The sequence below is a fragment of the Globicephala melas genome, chromosome 7 (assembly GCF_963455315.2).
Source record: "Globicephala melas chromosome 7, mGloMel1.2, whole genome shotgun sequence".
Lineage (NCBI taxonomy): Eukaryota > Metazoa > Chordata > Mammalia > Artiodactyla > Delphinidae > Globicephala > Globicephala melas.
In genome coordinates, this window is record NC_083320.1 from 9,493,147 (window position 1) to 9,507,181 (window position 14,035).

A 14,035-nucleotide genomic window follows, 5' to 3' on the forward strand; every position below is an offset into this window, starting at 1 on the left:
GAAAGATACCCTTATCCTGACTTCTAACATTATGTATTAATTTTGTTCTATATTTTGTGAGATTCAACTATGTTGTTGCATGGAGTAGTAATTTGTTCATTTTTATTCCAGTAAATGAGTCCACCATAATTTGTTCATCTATTTACCTGATGGATATATTGGTTATTTCCAGTTTTTGGCTATTACAAATAAAATTGCAATGACCATGTGTTTTGGTGCTTTTGATCTGCATTTCTGTGGGATGTGAGTAAAACCTTGCAGTGAAATTGCCAAGTCACAGGGTATGTTTATGTTTGACGTTAACAGGTACTACTAAAAAGTTATCCAGAGTAGTTGTACCAGTTTACATCCTCCCAGTAGTGTCTGCAAGACCCCACCTCCCTGCATCCTTGTCAACACATGTCATTGTCAGCCTTTTTAATTTTAGCCATTCTGGTGGGATGTGTGATATTATTTATTTTGGTTTTAATTAGCATTTCCCTGATGACTAATGCTGATGAGCTTCTTTTCATATATTTACTGGCCCTTTGAATATCCCCTTTAGTGAATTCTCCTCTTATTTTTCTTTTTCCTCTTATTTTTTAAGACTGTGCTTTGCAGTTGGAATTTTAATTTTTAATGAGCATATGTTATTGATTTTACTTGCTAGAAGTTATCAAACTCTGGCTCCATAAATCCAGGACTCTATAGTAAACTTGTTGATAATTTCTTCTCTTTAAGGAGAAAGGTCAGTATTTATACGTGTATTTTTGATACATTCTCCATTCTCAAGGAGATGTCAGACTTTTGGAATGGCCATCATGTTCCTTCTTTATTTTTTTTAATTTATTTTTATCGGAGTAGAGTTGATTTACAATGTTGTCTTGGTTTCTGCTGTACAGCAAAGTGAATCAGTTACACACATACATATACACACTTTTTTTTAGATTCTTTTCCCATATAGGTCATTACAGAGTATTGAGTAGAATTTCCTGTGCTAAACAGTAGATTCTTATTAGTTATCTATTTTATATATATGTCATGTATGTGTATATGTTGATCCCAATCTCACAATTTATCCCTGCTCCGCTCTTTCCCCCTTGGTAACCGTAAGTTTGTTTTCTACATCTGTGACTCTATTTCTGCTTTGTAAATAAGTTCATTTGTACCATTTGTTTTAGATTCCACATATAAGCGACATCATATCCTGTTCTTTCTATCGTGTATTTTAAAAAGTATTTAAAATAAAAAGCAAACATTCTCTTGCTCAGCAAAAACCCAAGTTGGGATCAGTGTTACCGTTTGTCTTTTCTAGGCATCGCTCTGTTGGAAAGAATCAAAATGTCTGCAGGTTTGTAAACACCCAGAAGTGCAGTAGAACCGTGCGCTGAACAGCCTGCCCAGAGGCTCTTTGTCTTGCCTCATCCGAAGGCCCTGGTTCTCATCCAACCCCTGCACCTGGGCTGGGGTCCCTCTGAGCTGACCTCGTGGCTGGACTGCTTATCCCTGGATATGCCTGTTGCCTCACCTTTAGCTCCTGGCTCTGCAGCTGGAAGCTGGTAATGTGCCCCCTGCCACCATCCCTGAGCCCCACTCAGATCCCACAGTGCCGAAGCATTTAGTTCCATCCATGGTCCTTTGGGATTTATTCCCAGAATGTAAGCATGAGTCAGCATCAAAAAAACATCTATTTTTTCTGGAACTGAAAACTCTCCTGTGGACCCTGGATTGTGTGGTGAGCATTCCTAACTGTTTGATTTCCAAAATTCACCGTAGTTGATAAGCAGGATGGCGATACAAAATCCTGAGAGCTTCATAATGCAGTGTAGTAAAAGCTGCAATTATGGGCATTCATTCAAGCAGTTTTCAGTAGAAGAGGGGGCGGGCTCACCTTGGGCTAATTTGTACATTCAGAAAAATGACTGAGCCTGTGCTGTGCTCCCTGATGAACTGTCACGCCTGTATAAATGTTGTCTGGCTTGTGTCTATTAATTCTCATCTCAGCAGCAAATGGGATCTTTGCTACTGAGTAGTTTTTAATCAGTCTGTGACATCTGCATCTAAATAAATTGGCTTAATCTTGAGAAAAATGATTGCAGTTGGTATGGTTCGCAGTTACAAGAAGGTCCTTTAATATTCACAGCTCGTTCTTTGAAGGATGCTAGGGACTACACTTTACCCCGACACACAAAAGGTCACACGATGCTGTGATGACGTTGATGGTGACATGGACCTAATGCTTCAGCTAATGACCAGGGAGAGTGACACGTCAGCCCAGGAAAGCTGGAGCTCTCGAGGCTCACAGGGAAAAACTCCTGCCTGTTAGCAGCCCCTTAGATTTTCCTTGTAATTTAATTAGTTTCCATAAAATAAATGTGCCTTCTCTTGTGCACTGTCAGCAAAAACAGAACGTGCACAATCTTTCTTCTGAGTTGCTGATTTTACTCGGAGAACAGTTAAGCCTAACACTTTCTAGATTTCTTTCTTTCTTTCTTTCTTTGTTTTAAAATCAGCATCCTCTTAGTTCATTAGTGTCTTTGAAAAGATTTCTAACAAATACGTGAAGGGACACACTGTCCCTTCGGTAGGAGTACGAGACTTGCCCGGTAAGGACAGGAGTCCAAACCCTGACGCTATTTTTGGAAATGTGTGATAGGAAAGTACTACAGGTACCAAATAAAATAAAATGATTTTCTGGGTTTAAAATAGCAATTCGGGTGTCAAATTTATCTTTACTGATAAAATAATTAGATGTAGATAACAAAACGCTTCATGTACGGGATATGAGATTGAAGTCAATCTTTAGCATCACTTCCATCCCTCTTGAATCAGTCTTTGCCCTTATTTAGCTCAACCCTGTCACCTGTCACTCAGCGCTGCCTGTGAAGGTGGCCCCACTGAAGCATCTATTTCTCTGCTTCCATCACAAACACCCCCCTACTGCTCGCCCCGACTCCTCAGCCCAGGAAGTGGCAACTCCATTCACCCAGCTGTTCAGCACCCATATCTGGGGGTCGTCTTTGACTTCTCTCTCTAAATCATACCCCGTGGCCAGTGCATCCATTGTTGCTTCTACGGCCCCAGTACATCCCAAACTGTCCACTTCTTCCCACCTCCAGCACCGCCCCCTAGTTGAAGCTACTCACCGTCGCTTCCCCCGTCTGCTCTCCTTGGCAGTCCCTCCATCCACACTGGAGCCACACTGATCTTACGATGCTAATTCAATCGTATAGTTCCCTGGCTTCCCCACTGGAAGAAAAAACAAATCCAAGCTCCATGTCGTGGCCCCACCGCCCTGGTTTTCGGTAGCTCCCTCTTGCTCACGTTCCGGCAGCTGGGTTGGGTTTGCTTCAGTTTCATGAACCAGCTCCTACAAATACGGAAAAAACTCGTAACACAGCAGAACAGGTAGTGGCTCCGAGACTGAGTTTATTGCGTTGCAGACTGTTGGCAATATATCAGAAGGGGAAAGGCAAAGCTGGATTCTGCAGGGAATCTGAAGTTTGGTTTAAGGCAAGTCTGCAGGGGCTTAACGAGGATTGGGTAAGACTTGTGCTACACCAGGATGTGAATAGGTGGAAACAGCAAGGCGAGTATTTTGAGGGAAAGTTTTAGGGCTTGAACTGTTGGTGGTTTTAATTAAAGAATGGATGGGTCTTTGGAGAAGTTTCTGTAATGGATAATCAAGTCATTTGCCTGGAAAGGCATGTCCTGGAATAGTGATGCCAGATAATCAAGTTATTTGCCTGGAAAGGCATGTCCTGGAATAGTGATGCCAGGGAAGACAAGGGAATAGTGAAGTTTGTAGAGTCTACACTGCAGATTGTAGGACGCACATGTGTGTGGGTAAGATAGTTTCAGCTCAGGTCCAAGCTGTGTATAAGGGTGGATGGCCCTGATTCTCACAATAATCAGTCTACAGAAGAGAAAACATACGTTTCTGAAGTATATGAAAAGATGCTCAGCTTGACTCATGAAGAGAAATATATTTGAAAACTGAGATATTTTTTTCACCTGTTAGACTTCCAAAGATCAAAAAATTTGATGGAATCTTATGACGGAGAGGAAAACAGGGAATCTTACACATTTCTGGTGGTACTGTCAACTGGCAGAATTTCTATAAGGAGGGCAATCTGACAATATCTATTAAAATGATAAATGCACATTCCTGCTGTGTGGAATAAAAATGATCACTTGTATTTATCCAACCAGTCTGCCAATATTCAAAGGAACCAGTGTCCTGTAGAATATATTTTAGGAGGTACTTTTTAACTGGTGATAATTAGTCCTTTGATTTAGATAAAAGTTGCAAATGTTTTTCTCAGTGTTTTTGCTTTGCATATGGTGATTTTTGCCGTGTGAAATTTTGTAATTTTATGTTGACGAATGTTTTGGTCTTTTTTTCAAATGGCTTCTGGATATGTGTCATACTCCCAAGATCATAAAAATACTCTGCCTTGGTTTCTTCTTTTTTGTCTTATTGTTTTGGGGCTTAATTTTTGGTTACATTTAAATTTTGGGTCCATTTGGAGTTTATTTAGGTGTAACTTGTGAGTTATCTATTCAATACTATTATTTTTCCATGTGGTGACTCAGGTTTTTCAATACTATGTATTGAGCAATTCATCCAGCTCATAGCATATACTGAATTCTCAAAAATATTTAGTTCTATCTCTGGAATCCCTAGTCTGCTTCATAAAGTTTTCCATGCATTCAATGGACCACACTTTTTAAATTATTGTAATTTTGTTTTAGGTTTTGTTAGTCAAGTTAATCTCACCTTGTTGCCTTCTTGTTCAGAAGTTTCCTGACTCTCCTAGATTGTTTATTTTTCCTGTGAACTTTGAAAACAGCTTGTCTAATTCCATTGTCTAAAATCTCATTGGTGAACTAACGTATCGTGTTAAATTTACAGATTAGTTTAGGGGCATTTCTATTTTATGAAGTTAAGTCTTCCTATCCAAGTGCATGATATGCCTTCATATTTGTTCAAGGCTATTTCGTGTTCTTCAGTAATACTTTAATGTTTTCTTCAACAGGTATTTCACATTTTTGTTATGTTTATTACTAGGTTTTTGTTTGTTTGTTTGTTTCTAATGTAAATGTGAATTCCCCATTTCTATATCTATTAGCTCCTTGTCATTTGTAGATATGAAGGTTTTTGATTCTATATATTTATTTTGTACCCAGACATTATATGGAATTCTCTTGTTGTCTGTAATATAATTCCAGTTGGGTTCTCTAGGCATGTAACCATATTGTCTGCATAGAATGATAGCTTTTCCTCCTTTCCAATTTTATATCTGTAATACTTGCTTGGCCTAATACCTCAAGAAGAATATCAGACGATAATGGTGATGGTGTGTGTTGTCTCATTTTCATCTTTAATGAGGTCACGTCTAGTAATCCCTCATTAATCATGGTGCTGACTTTCGGGTGGAGATAGATACATTGTATTATAAGAAAGTGCCCAGTTTTTCTCGTTTTATTAAGAGTTTTAGCAAGAATTTATGTTGAATTTTATCAAATGCCTTTTCAGCATTTATGAAGGTCATAGGATTTTTCCTTCTTAAATCTATTAATATAGGTGAATAGATGTTATGATATGTAACCATGCTTTTATTTGGGGAATAAACCCCACATGGTCACTATATATTAATTTTTAAATCATTTGCTGGATTATTTTGCTGAGTTTTAAGGATCTTTACGTCAATTTCTTTTTGGATGTGTCTGCTACCTTTGTTGAGTTCTAGTGTCAGTGGTTTATATACTTTATTAAAAACAACAAGATGGGACTGGGATCATATGCTCAGCTACGGGTTGATCTCTGTTACCAGGGGACTGCTCAGGCCTAGATCACATGACCACTCTTGGATCTGGGGGTGGGGTCAATTTCTTATTTATTGATTTATTAAACCACTTTATTGAGGTATGATTTACATACAAAAAGCTGTACATGTTTAATGTACACAACTTGATGAGTTTGGAGATAAGTATATATCTGTGAAACCATCACCACAATCTATGCCATAAACATATCTATCACCTCTAATAGTTTCCTCCTGTCCTCTTATTATTATTATTGATAAGAACACTTAACACAAGAGCTACTCTCAGGAAATTTTTAAGTATACAATATAGACTTGTTAACTATAGGCTCCATGCTGTACAGTAGATCTCTAGGACTTATTCATCTTGCATAATTGAAACTTTGTACTCTTTGACTAATACCTCCCCTTTTCCTCCTCCCCTCAGTCCCCGGCAGCCAGCATTCCACTCTTTTCTTCTATGAGTTTGACTATTTTAGATTCCTTATATAAGTGGTATCATGGAGTATTTGTCCTCCTGTGTCTGGCTTATTTCACTTTGCATAATGTCCCCCATGTTCATATATATTGCAGCACATGACAGGATTTCCTTCTTTTTTTAAGGCTGTATAATATTCCAGTGTGTGTGTATAGGTGTGTGTGTGTATATATATATATACACATTTCCTTTATCCATTCATCTGTTGATGGACATTTAGGTTGCTTCTATGTCTTGGATATTGTGAATAATGCTACCTTGATCACAGGGAATTCAGGTATCTCTTTGAGATCCTGATTTCAATGCATTTGGATATATACCCAAAAGAGGGGAGTTGCTGGATTATACAGTAGTTCCATTTTTAAGTTTTTGAGGACCATCGTACTGTTTTCCACAGTGACCATACCGATTTGTTTCTAGGGCTCCCTTTTCTCTACATCCTCGCCAACACTTACTATTTTTTTTATAATAAACATCCTAACAGGTGTGATGTGATATCTCACTGTGGTTTTGATGTGACATTCCCTAGGGATTAGTGATGTAGAGCACCTTTTCATATCCTTCTGGCCATTTGTGTGTCTTCTTTGAGAACTGCATTTATTCAATACCACTGCCCATTTTTAAATTGGGTTATTTGGATTTTTTGTTGTTATCATTGTTGTTATTGAGTTGCAGAGGTTCCTTATATAGTTTGAACATTAACCCTTTATCAGATATATGGCTTGCAAATATTTTCTCCCATTCCATAGGTTCCCTTTTCATTTTGTTGATTGTTTCCCTTGCTGTGCGGAAGCCTTTCCATTTGACATAGACCTACGTGTCTATTTTTTCTTCTGTTGCCTGTGCTTTTAGTGTTATATCCAAGAAATCATTGCCAAGACCATTGTCAAGAAAATTTTCCTCTATGTTTTACTGGGGTCAATTTCACTTGAAGTACATGAACTCAGAGTTGGATAGGGTTGGTTCCCCCAAAGCAAAATTGGGACCCAGTTACCAAAAGAAGGAGGGGTAATAGGTGGAGAAAACAACAGACCCACCCCAGTCAGAGTTAGCAATAATCCAGCTTGGATATTTCTAGCTGCATTTGCAGTGGACATAGGAAGTTTCTCTGCTGATACTTATGTGGGTCATCAGGCGAACTCTTATTAGCTCTGGATTGACAATGTCCAGACTCCTTTCATGTGGGAGAATAAACTCCTAATTTGTTTAAGTCATTAAGAAAAACATCTTCCATACGGAAATAAAAGCAGGAAATTTTTTTTATGTCAGCAAAGCCAATGTGGGCAATTCCATTGCCACTGGGGAATGCACTAGAGCTATTTCATGGTGTTCTATTTCAAGGTTGCGGAGTGAATTCAGGAGCAAAGGGGAGGTCTTGAATTGAACCTCCTTGTTTTCAAGCCAGTGGATGTGGATTCCTTCTTGAAAACAGTCCTGTATTCCAGTATGGTACATTTCTCTCAATAACAAAAAGTTGGAACCGAAAACAATTATTGTGTTTAACATAGTTCTCATGTTCTCAGGAGTTTTCGTGAAAAGATCTGATTTCCATTTGGTGATAGTTGAAGTGCTTTATGAAATATTTATAGAGGGAAGATATGCTTCCTTGCTGTCTTTTTATTCAAGACTTCTCATTTAACTTGACCTAGATCAAATCAATATTAGAGTAATAATGTAAAAGAAATTAAAACTGTTTAAACAGCTGCTAGAATAGCAGTTTAATTCAAATGAGGGCAAGTGTACAGGGAAGAAAGTAAATGTGAACATATCTTAAACACAGTATTTAGGAATTGTTCAAGGATAATTCAGAGTAAAATAATCTGGATATATATGCTAAAACGCTTAAATGACGAATTACAAAAAGGATGCTACTAATTAAAGGAATAAGATAGTAGTTCTGGTACTTGTGACTGGAACGTATGCAAATCATATTTATTCTTCGTGAAGATTCTTCAAAGGCACTTAAAACTCCCATGGACTTGGTATTTACATTTTTACACTGCCTTTTGATTTGATTGCCTCTTATGTAGGAAACACTGGGAGCGGAGGAAAGGCAGTATGAGCCTTACTGAAAGAGCATAAACTGTGGAATTCAGAGGACTGGGGTCTCATTCAGGTTCTGCTGCTGCCCAGCCTGGAGCAGTGGTTTGTTTTCTCAATGCTTCATCCTCCTCTTCAGAAAAGATTGTCAAAGTCCCATCCCATTTTCACATCCTGTAATTCCACAAGTCAGGAGCAGTAGTGCACCTTATAAGGAATGCAAGTGAGCAACAGAACTAAACCTTCAAGAGCCTCCGTCAACAATAAACCAAAGTCCAGCGGTCACTGTGCATCAAACCATATATTCACTCATACATATACGTGATACACACAGTATGTATACACACAGTATGTATCATAGACACAGGACACATCCCCCCCACACATAATACACATCAAATATCATATATGAAACATACATCATAGACATATAGATATGATGCATACATCATACGTGCATTATACACATACATATATATATATGTGTATATATATACACACATGTATTGCAGCATCTACCAAGTATCAGCCCTGCATTGCAGGAGATCCATATAGCAGATGCAGAGTGCTGCTTCTAAGTGCGGACTCTTCCTCCAGACTCCCGGCCACTCTACCTGCTGGGTGACCTTAGACCTTTTTTTTTTCCCCTTTTTTCCTGGTCCCAATGCAGTGAGCCCTTCTCATCAAGTTTTCTGAAAGGCTTGCGCCTGGACAGGACCACATCGAAGAGTTGGTGCCAGTTGGGACCCACCATGTACTGCATCCCTGGGCAGAGGTCCTTTTACTTAACCTCACTGCAGCTCAATTTTGTCCTTTTAAAATTGGGCACAAATCCTAGTTTCTACCTCATGGTGCTGGCATTAGGATTAAATGAGATAATATGTAAAATACACTAATATTAATGCCCAGTACATACTCTACTCAACACCACTATCATCCCATTGAATTCTCCCAAGATCTTTATAAAGTACGGTGTTGATTCAAAATCTCAGCGACTTCCTGGGTGAAATCTGAAACTGGCCCTATAACACAGAGGGCAAGGCAAGACAGAGAAGCGAGGCAGACCACTCCACACTGGTGGATGGCAGCGTTAATAAGTGAGGAACTCATATATGAGGCACATCTTGGGCACTGCAAGACAAAGTAGATCCCTGTATCTATCACCAGAATCTTAAAAGTTGATACAGAGGCCTGAACTAGGTTTAGTCACGTGTTCAGTCCAGATGGTCTCAGCAACACCTTCTTCTCTCAAGTCTCCGTCCTTGAAACAGCTCCCTGTGGGGGTGGGTGGAGGGTACATTCCAAGGACGGGAGGGGGTGAGGAGCCTCTGATTGCCTGGGTTCGACTCACAGGTCAACCTGCGGTCCCGTCCCCTGGATGACCGCCTCCAACACAGGTATTTCTGTCTCCATATCACATGGCATCTGAAGGTCAGAGTCTAATTTGCCCAACAACATCATGGGTCCTGATACAACTGTTCTGGTCTGAGTAGGCAGTTTGGTGCCGTTCTCTATGGCAGAACATTTTCGCCAGGCAATGTGTTCCCTGTCTGGGTCGTGTGGCTGAGTTTTTCTTTCAAGCTGACTCCAGCTTCAATCTGGCACCCAGACCCACCCTTTGCAGGGGGCAAGAATGTTCCCTTGGGCTTCCCTGGTGGTGCAGTGGTTGAGAGTCCGCCTGCCGATGCAGGGGACACGGGTTCGTGCCCCGGTCTGGGAAGATCCCACATGCCGCGAGGCGGCTGGGCCCGTGAGCCATGGCCACTGAACCTGCGCGTCCGGAGCCTGTGCTTCGCAACGGGAAAGGCCACAACAGTGAGAGGCCTGCGTACTGCTAAAAAAAAAAAAAAAAAAAAAAAAAGAATGTTCCCTTATAACCTTAGAGGGTAACTGAATGTGGGAAGAGTGAGCAGTGATGATGTCACCGTCTACAGGCAACTCTGGGTGCAGAGAAAGGCGAACAGTCCAGCTTGCCAATGACTGCAGAAAGCTTAGGTGCTCTGGGGGAGAAGGTGGGTGCTAAATCATTGATAGATGCACATGGACACAGCTCTGAGCTACTGTGGGTCCATTCCAGACTACCACAATAAAGCAAGACACAGGAATTTTTTGGTTTCCCAGTGCATATAAAGGTTATGTTTGCACTTTGCTATTGTGTGAAATAGCGTTACGGCTAAAAAAAAGTCCATACCAATAATTACTTTATTGCTAAAAAATGCTAACCATTATCTGAGCTTTTGGTGAGTCATGGTAGTCACATCAAAGATCATTGATCACACATCACCGTAACAAATATAACAATAATGAAAAAGTTTGAAATATCGCGAGAATTACCAAAATGTGACACAGACAGGAAGTGAGCAAACGCTGTTGGAAAAATGGTGCCAACAGACTTGCTTGAAGCAGGGTTGCTGCAAATCTTCAATTTGTAAAAAACGCGGTATCTGGGGAGCACAGTAAATTGAAGTGCAATGAAAGGTGCTATGCCTGTATGTTAGCACCTGTGGAACTCCAGGTGAGCTGAAGGTGGTATATCACCCCATGTAGTGTTCCTGTTTGGATCTTAGTTCAAATTTTGGGAGGTGATACCAGGTAACTTTTGTGTTTTTTTCTAAAGATGAGATTCTTAGTCTATGGATCATCACACTGTGTATCAGGCTGGCATTCCCACAGGATGCTCTGGAGGTCACAGAGCATAGGAACCTCATTATTAGAAGGAATGTTACTCTCCCTGAGCTCAGGGCTTCCCAAGTGGCTGCCCACGAACCTGGGCTGGCCTGGGAAGATGGTTTTCTCCTGTTGTGACAAAAAAGCAAAACATAAACACAGTTGTGTTTGCATTGGTTTGTAACATTTTTGTAACATCTAAAGTATGCTGCAGTTGAGTTATAACTCTGGAGTACATCCATGAAAAAAATGAGCCAAATTGTTTCTTAAAATGTCTCTGTTCCATCAAATTCAGAGGCCCTGGAATCCCGAATTGGACCCAGCCTTCTATCTCGCAGGAATAGCACACGTGAGATAGCAGGTCAAGCTGCATGGCTCATTGGGAACAGTCAGTCCTGCCTTGCCACTTTCTTGTATGTGGTCTGGCATTTTTTAACACCACTGGGGCTCAGTGGCTTAAAACGACAATGGTTTATGTCTTACACCACATGCCCATTGCAGGTTCCCATTGCTTCACCACACTGCCCTCCCTCAGGGACACCGGCTCCACCTTTTGGAATCTTGATGATCACCATGGTCACGTGAGTGACCATGCACTGAATTTTAAAGGCTTCAGTCTTTAAAGGCTTCAATTCAAGCACTGAATTTTAAAGGCCTCAGTCTAGAAGTGGTGCATGCTATTGCCCCGTATATTTCATTGGCCAAGACAGGTCATGTGATTACACCTAACTTCAAGAGGGCAGGAAAGTACAATCCTACAAAGAAGTTCTTGGAAGGAGTAGAGGTAGAAATACTGGCAAATAGCAGTTAAGGCCAAACACACAGTTGTTCATTAATATTCCATTTTCTTTATTTTAGCTCAGCATTTTAACTGGTTGAAATATTTTTATATCTTGATTCTGGTATGAACTGTATTAGCTGCCACATTTTGAGAGTCTATGGCATTTTGCTAAAAACTTCCTCTAGCCTGGTAGTGATTCACTGACTAGTACATTCAGACTACAGTTGTTCAACGGTTTCAAGTCCACTTTCTCCATAAGGGGAATCATGAGAAATTCTATAACAGTCTTTGCTGAAATCACAGCAAAGACACATTATTTGGGTATTTTGCCCTTGATTTATTAAAGTAGGGTCTCTATCAAAAAAGGAAATAAGGTGGGTTAGGGGGAAGATTTGATGTTCTGTAAGTCTGGAATAATATGAACCAAAGGTCTGGATAATTGAATTTTTAGTTTTCATTTAAACATAGAGCCAACATTATTTTAATAACTTCGGTTAATAAGACATGATAATATATTAGTTGGACTCTTTGCTTAGGTATTTGGAGGTCTTGCAGATGGTTGGAAACTGTCAGCCAAGTACCAAATCAACCTTCAGAACCAAAGAAAAGACCCACTTCTCCGAGAGTGATAACAGCAATAATAATAGTGAACACTTGCATGGTATTTACTGTGTGGACGTTTTGAAGCCAGGGCACATAATGCCATGTCCAATTGTTCAGAACTAATCACATAGCTCCTCTTATAACCAAGGGGGCTGGAGATTTAGTCTTCCTTTTTAGCTTGGAGAAAAATGGTCTTGAATTGTCTCTTTCATAATATGCCTTTTTTTTTTTTTTTTTTTTGTGGTACGCGGGCCTCTCACTGTTGTGGCCTCTCCCGTTGCGGAGCACAGGCTCCGGACGCGCAGGCTCAGCGGCCATGGTCCACGGGCCCAGCCGCTCCGCGGCATGTGGGATCTTCCCGGACCGGGGCACGAACCCGTGTCCCCTGCATCGGCAGGCGGACTCCCAACCACTGCGCCACCAGGGAAGCCCGAGAATATATATATTTTTAAAAGTTCAATATTAGCTGGAAAATTCAGAAATCAGCATCCAAAAAATAAAACCACTGTTAGTTCTTCCGTATTTCAAAGTGATGAAATTCACCCACAAGGGAGGTGGTTAGGCAAAAATATAGTAAACAGAAGTGTGATTTTAATTAGCCCACAACCTTTCTTACACTTCATGTTGCTTCATTTGTTGCGTGTGTGTTGATGGAAAGGCATGAGCAGCCCTAGTCCATTATTCCAGGATTTAAGGTAAGAAAAGTTAGTTTCAGGAAAATGCACACTCCAGGGGCACAGAAAGTGGAAGAAACACCTGATTGATGAGACAAGTACCAGCAGAGGGTGCTGGTGTGGCACAAAATTAAGATTTTTTAAAAAGAGGAGATCTGGGCTAGAAGACAGCAGGTGTGAGGGAAATGTCATAACTGTTTGGGTCCGCTTGGAGGTATGAATTTCCCCGCTGCATGCAGATCTGTCTGGGTTTCAGTGATTTCTTGTGATGGCCACATGGATTTTAGGCATCTCCTAAAGCACAAACGCCTGACACTTGCTCCTGTGTCTGAGCGAGACTGGGAGAGGCTGTGCAGTTTGGCTCCTGTCTGCACTGGAGACTTTCTATCAGCCCCTGGCTGCTCGTCTGTGGCACCTCCATGCTGGGTTCATGTGCAGTCTCTACTTTCTTATTTGCCCAGCTTTTACAAAACTATATTTGTGCGCCCTAGAAAATTTGCCAAACTGTTAATCCAAGAGGGTCCCATTTTCTTTTCTCACGTGGCCACCCTGAAGACAGGGTGACCAGTTCCTGGGAGCTTATACACAGCAGAGGTTGTGAAAGGTCGGGGAGGGGGTGGGACGAGGTGGGCTGCGTTTTCTCAGCAGCGCCTGACCTCCTTGGCTGTCAAACTACGAAGAGCTCGATAGTAAACGCGAGCAGTGCCTTCTCGAATCTGCTTTTCTGAACTGCTCTTTCAGAAAACTGACAGCGTTCTGGGCTGGCAGTCAAGTGACCCACTGGGGTCCAGTCCAGCCTGTCTGGGCCTCAGTTTCCTCCTCTGTTCAGCGACAGGGTTAGACACTCTGATCCCGAGGCCTCTTTCAGCTCTCGCGCGCCACAGTCAGACACCTCTGAGCGGCGCGGCCGGTTCCGCCCTCCGGGAAGGGCCCGCGAGAGGGGAAGCTCTCGGTCAGCACCAAGGACAAGGGCCCCGGGGCGCGC

At 41.2% G+C, this 14,035-nt stretch overlaps 1 long non-coding RNA gene across 1 annotated transcript in view; it reads right to left on the reverse strand.

Moving 5' to 3' along the window:
* LOC138842752 (uncharacterized) overlaps positions 1-14,035 on the reverse strand; it is a 33,021-nt gene that overhangs the window by 18,518 nt on the left and 468 nt on the right. The window contains exon 2 of the long non-coding RNA XR_011377567.1: positions 3,126-3,349. This is a non-coding gene — a long non-coding RNA (uncharacterized lncRNA). The remainder of the gene's footprint in view (positions 1-3,125; positions 3,350-14,035) is intronic.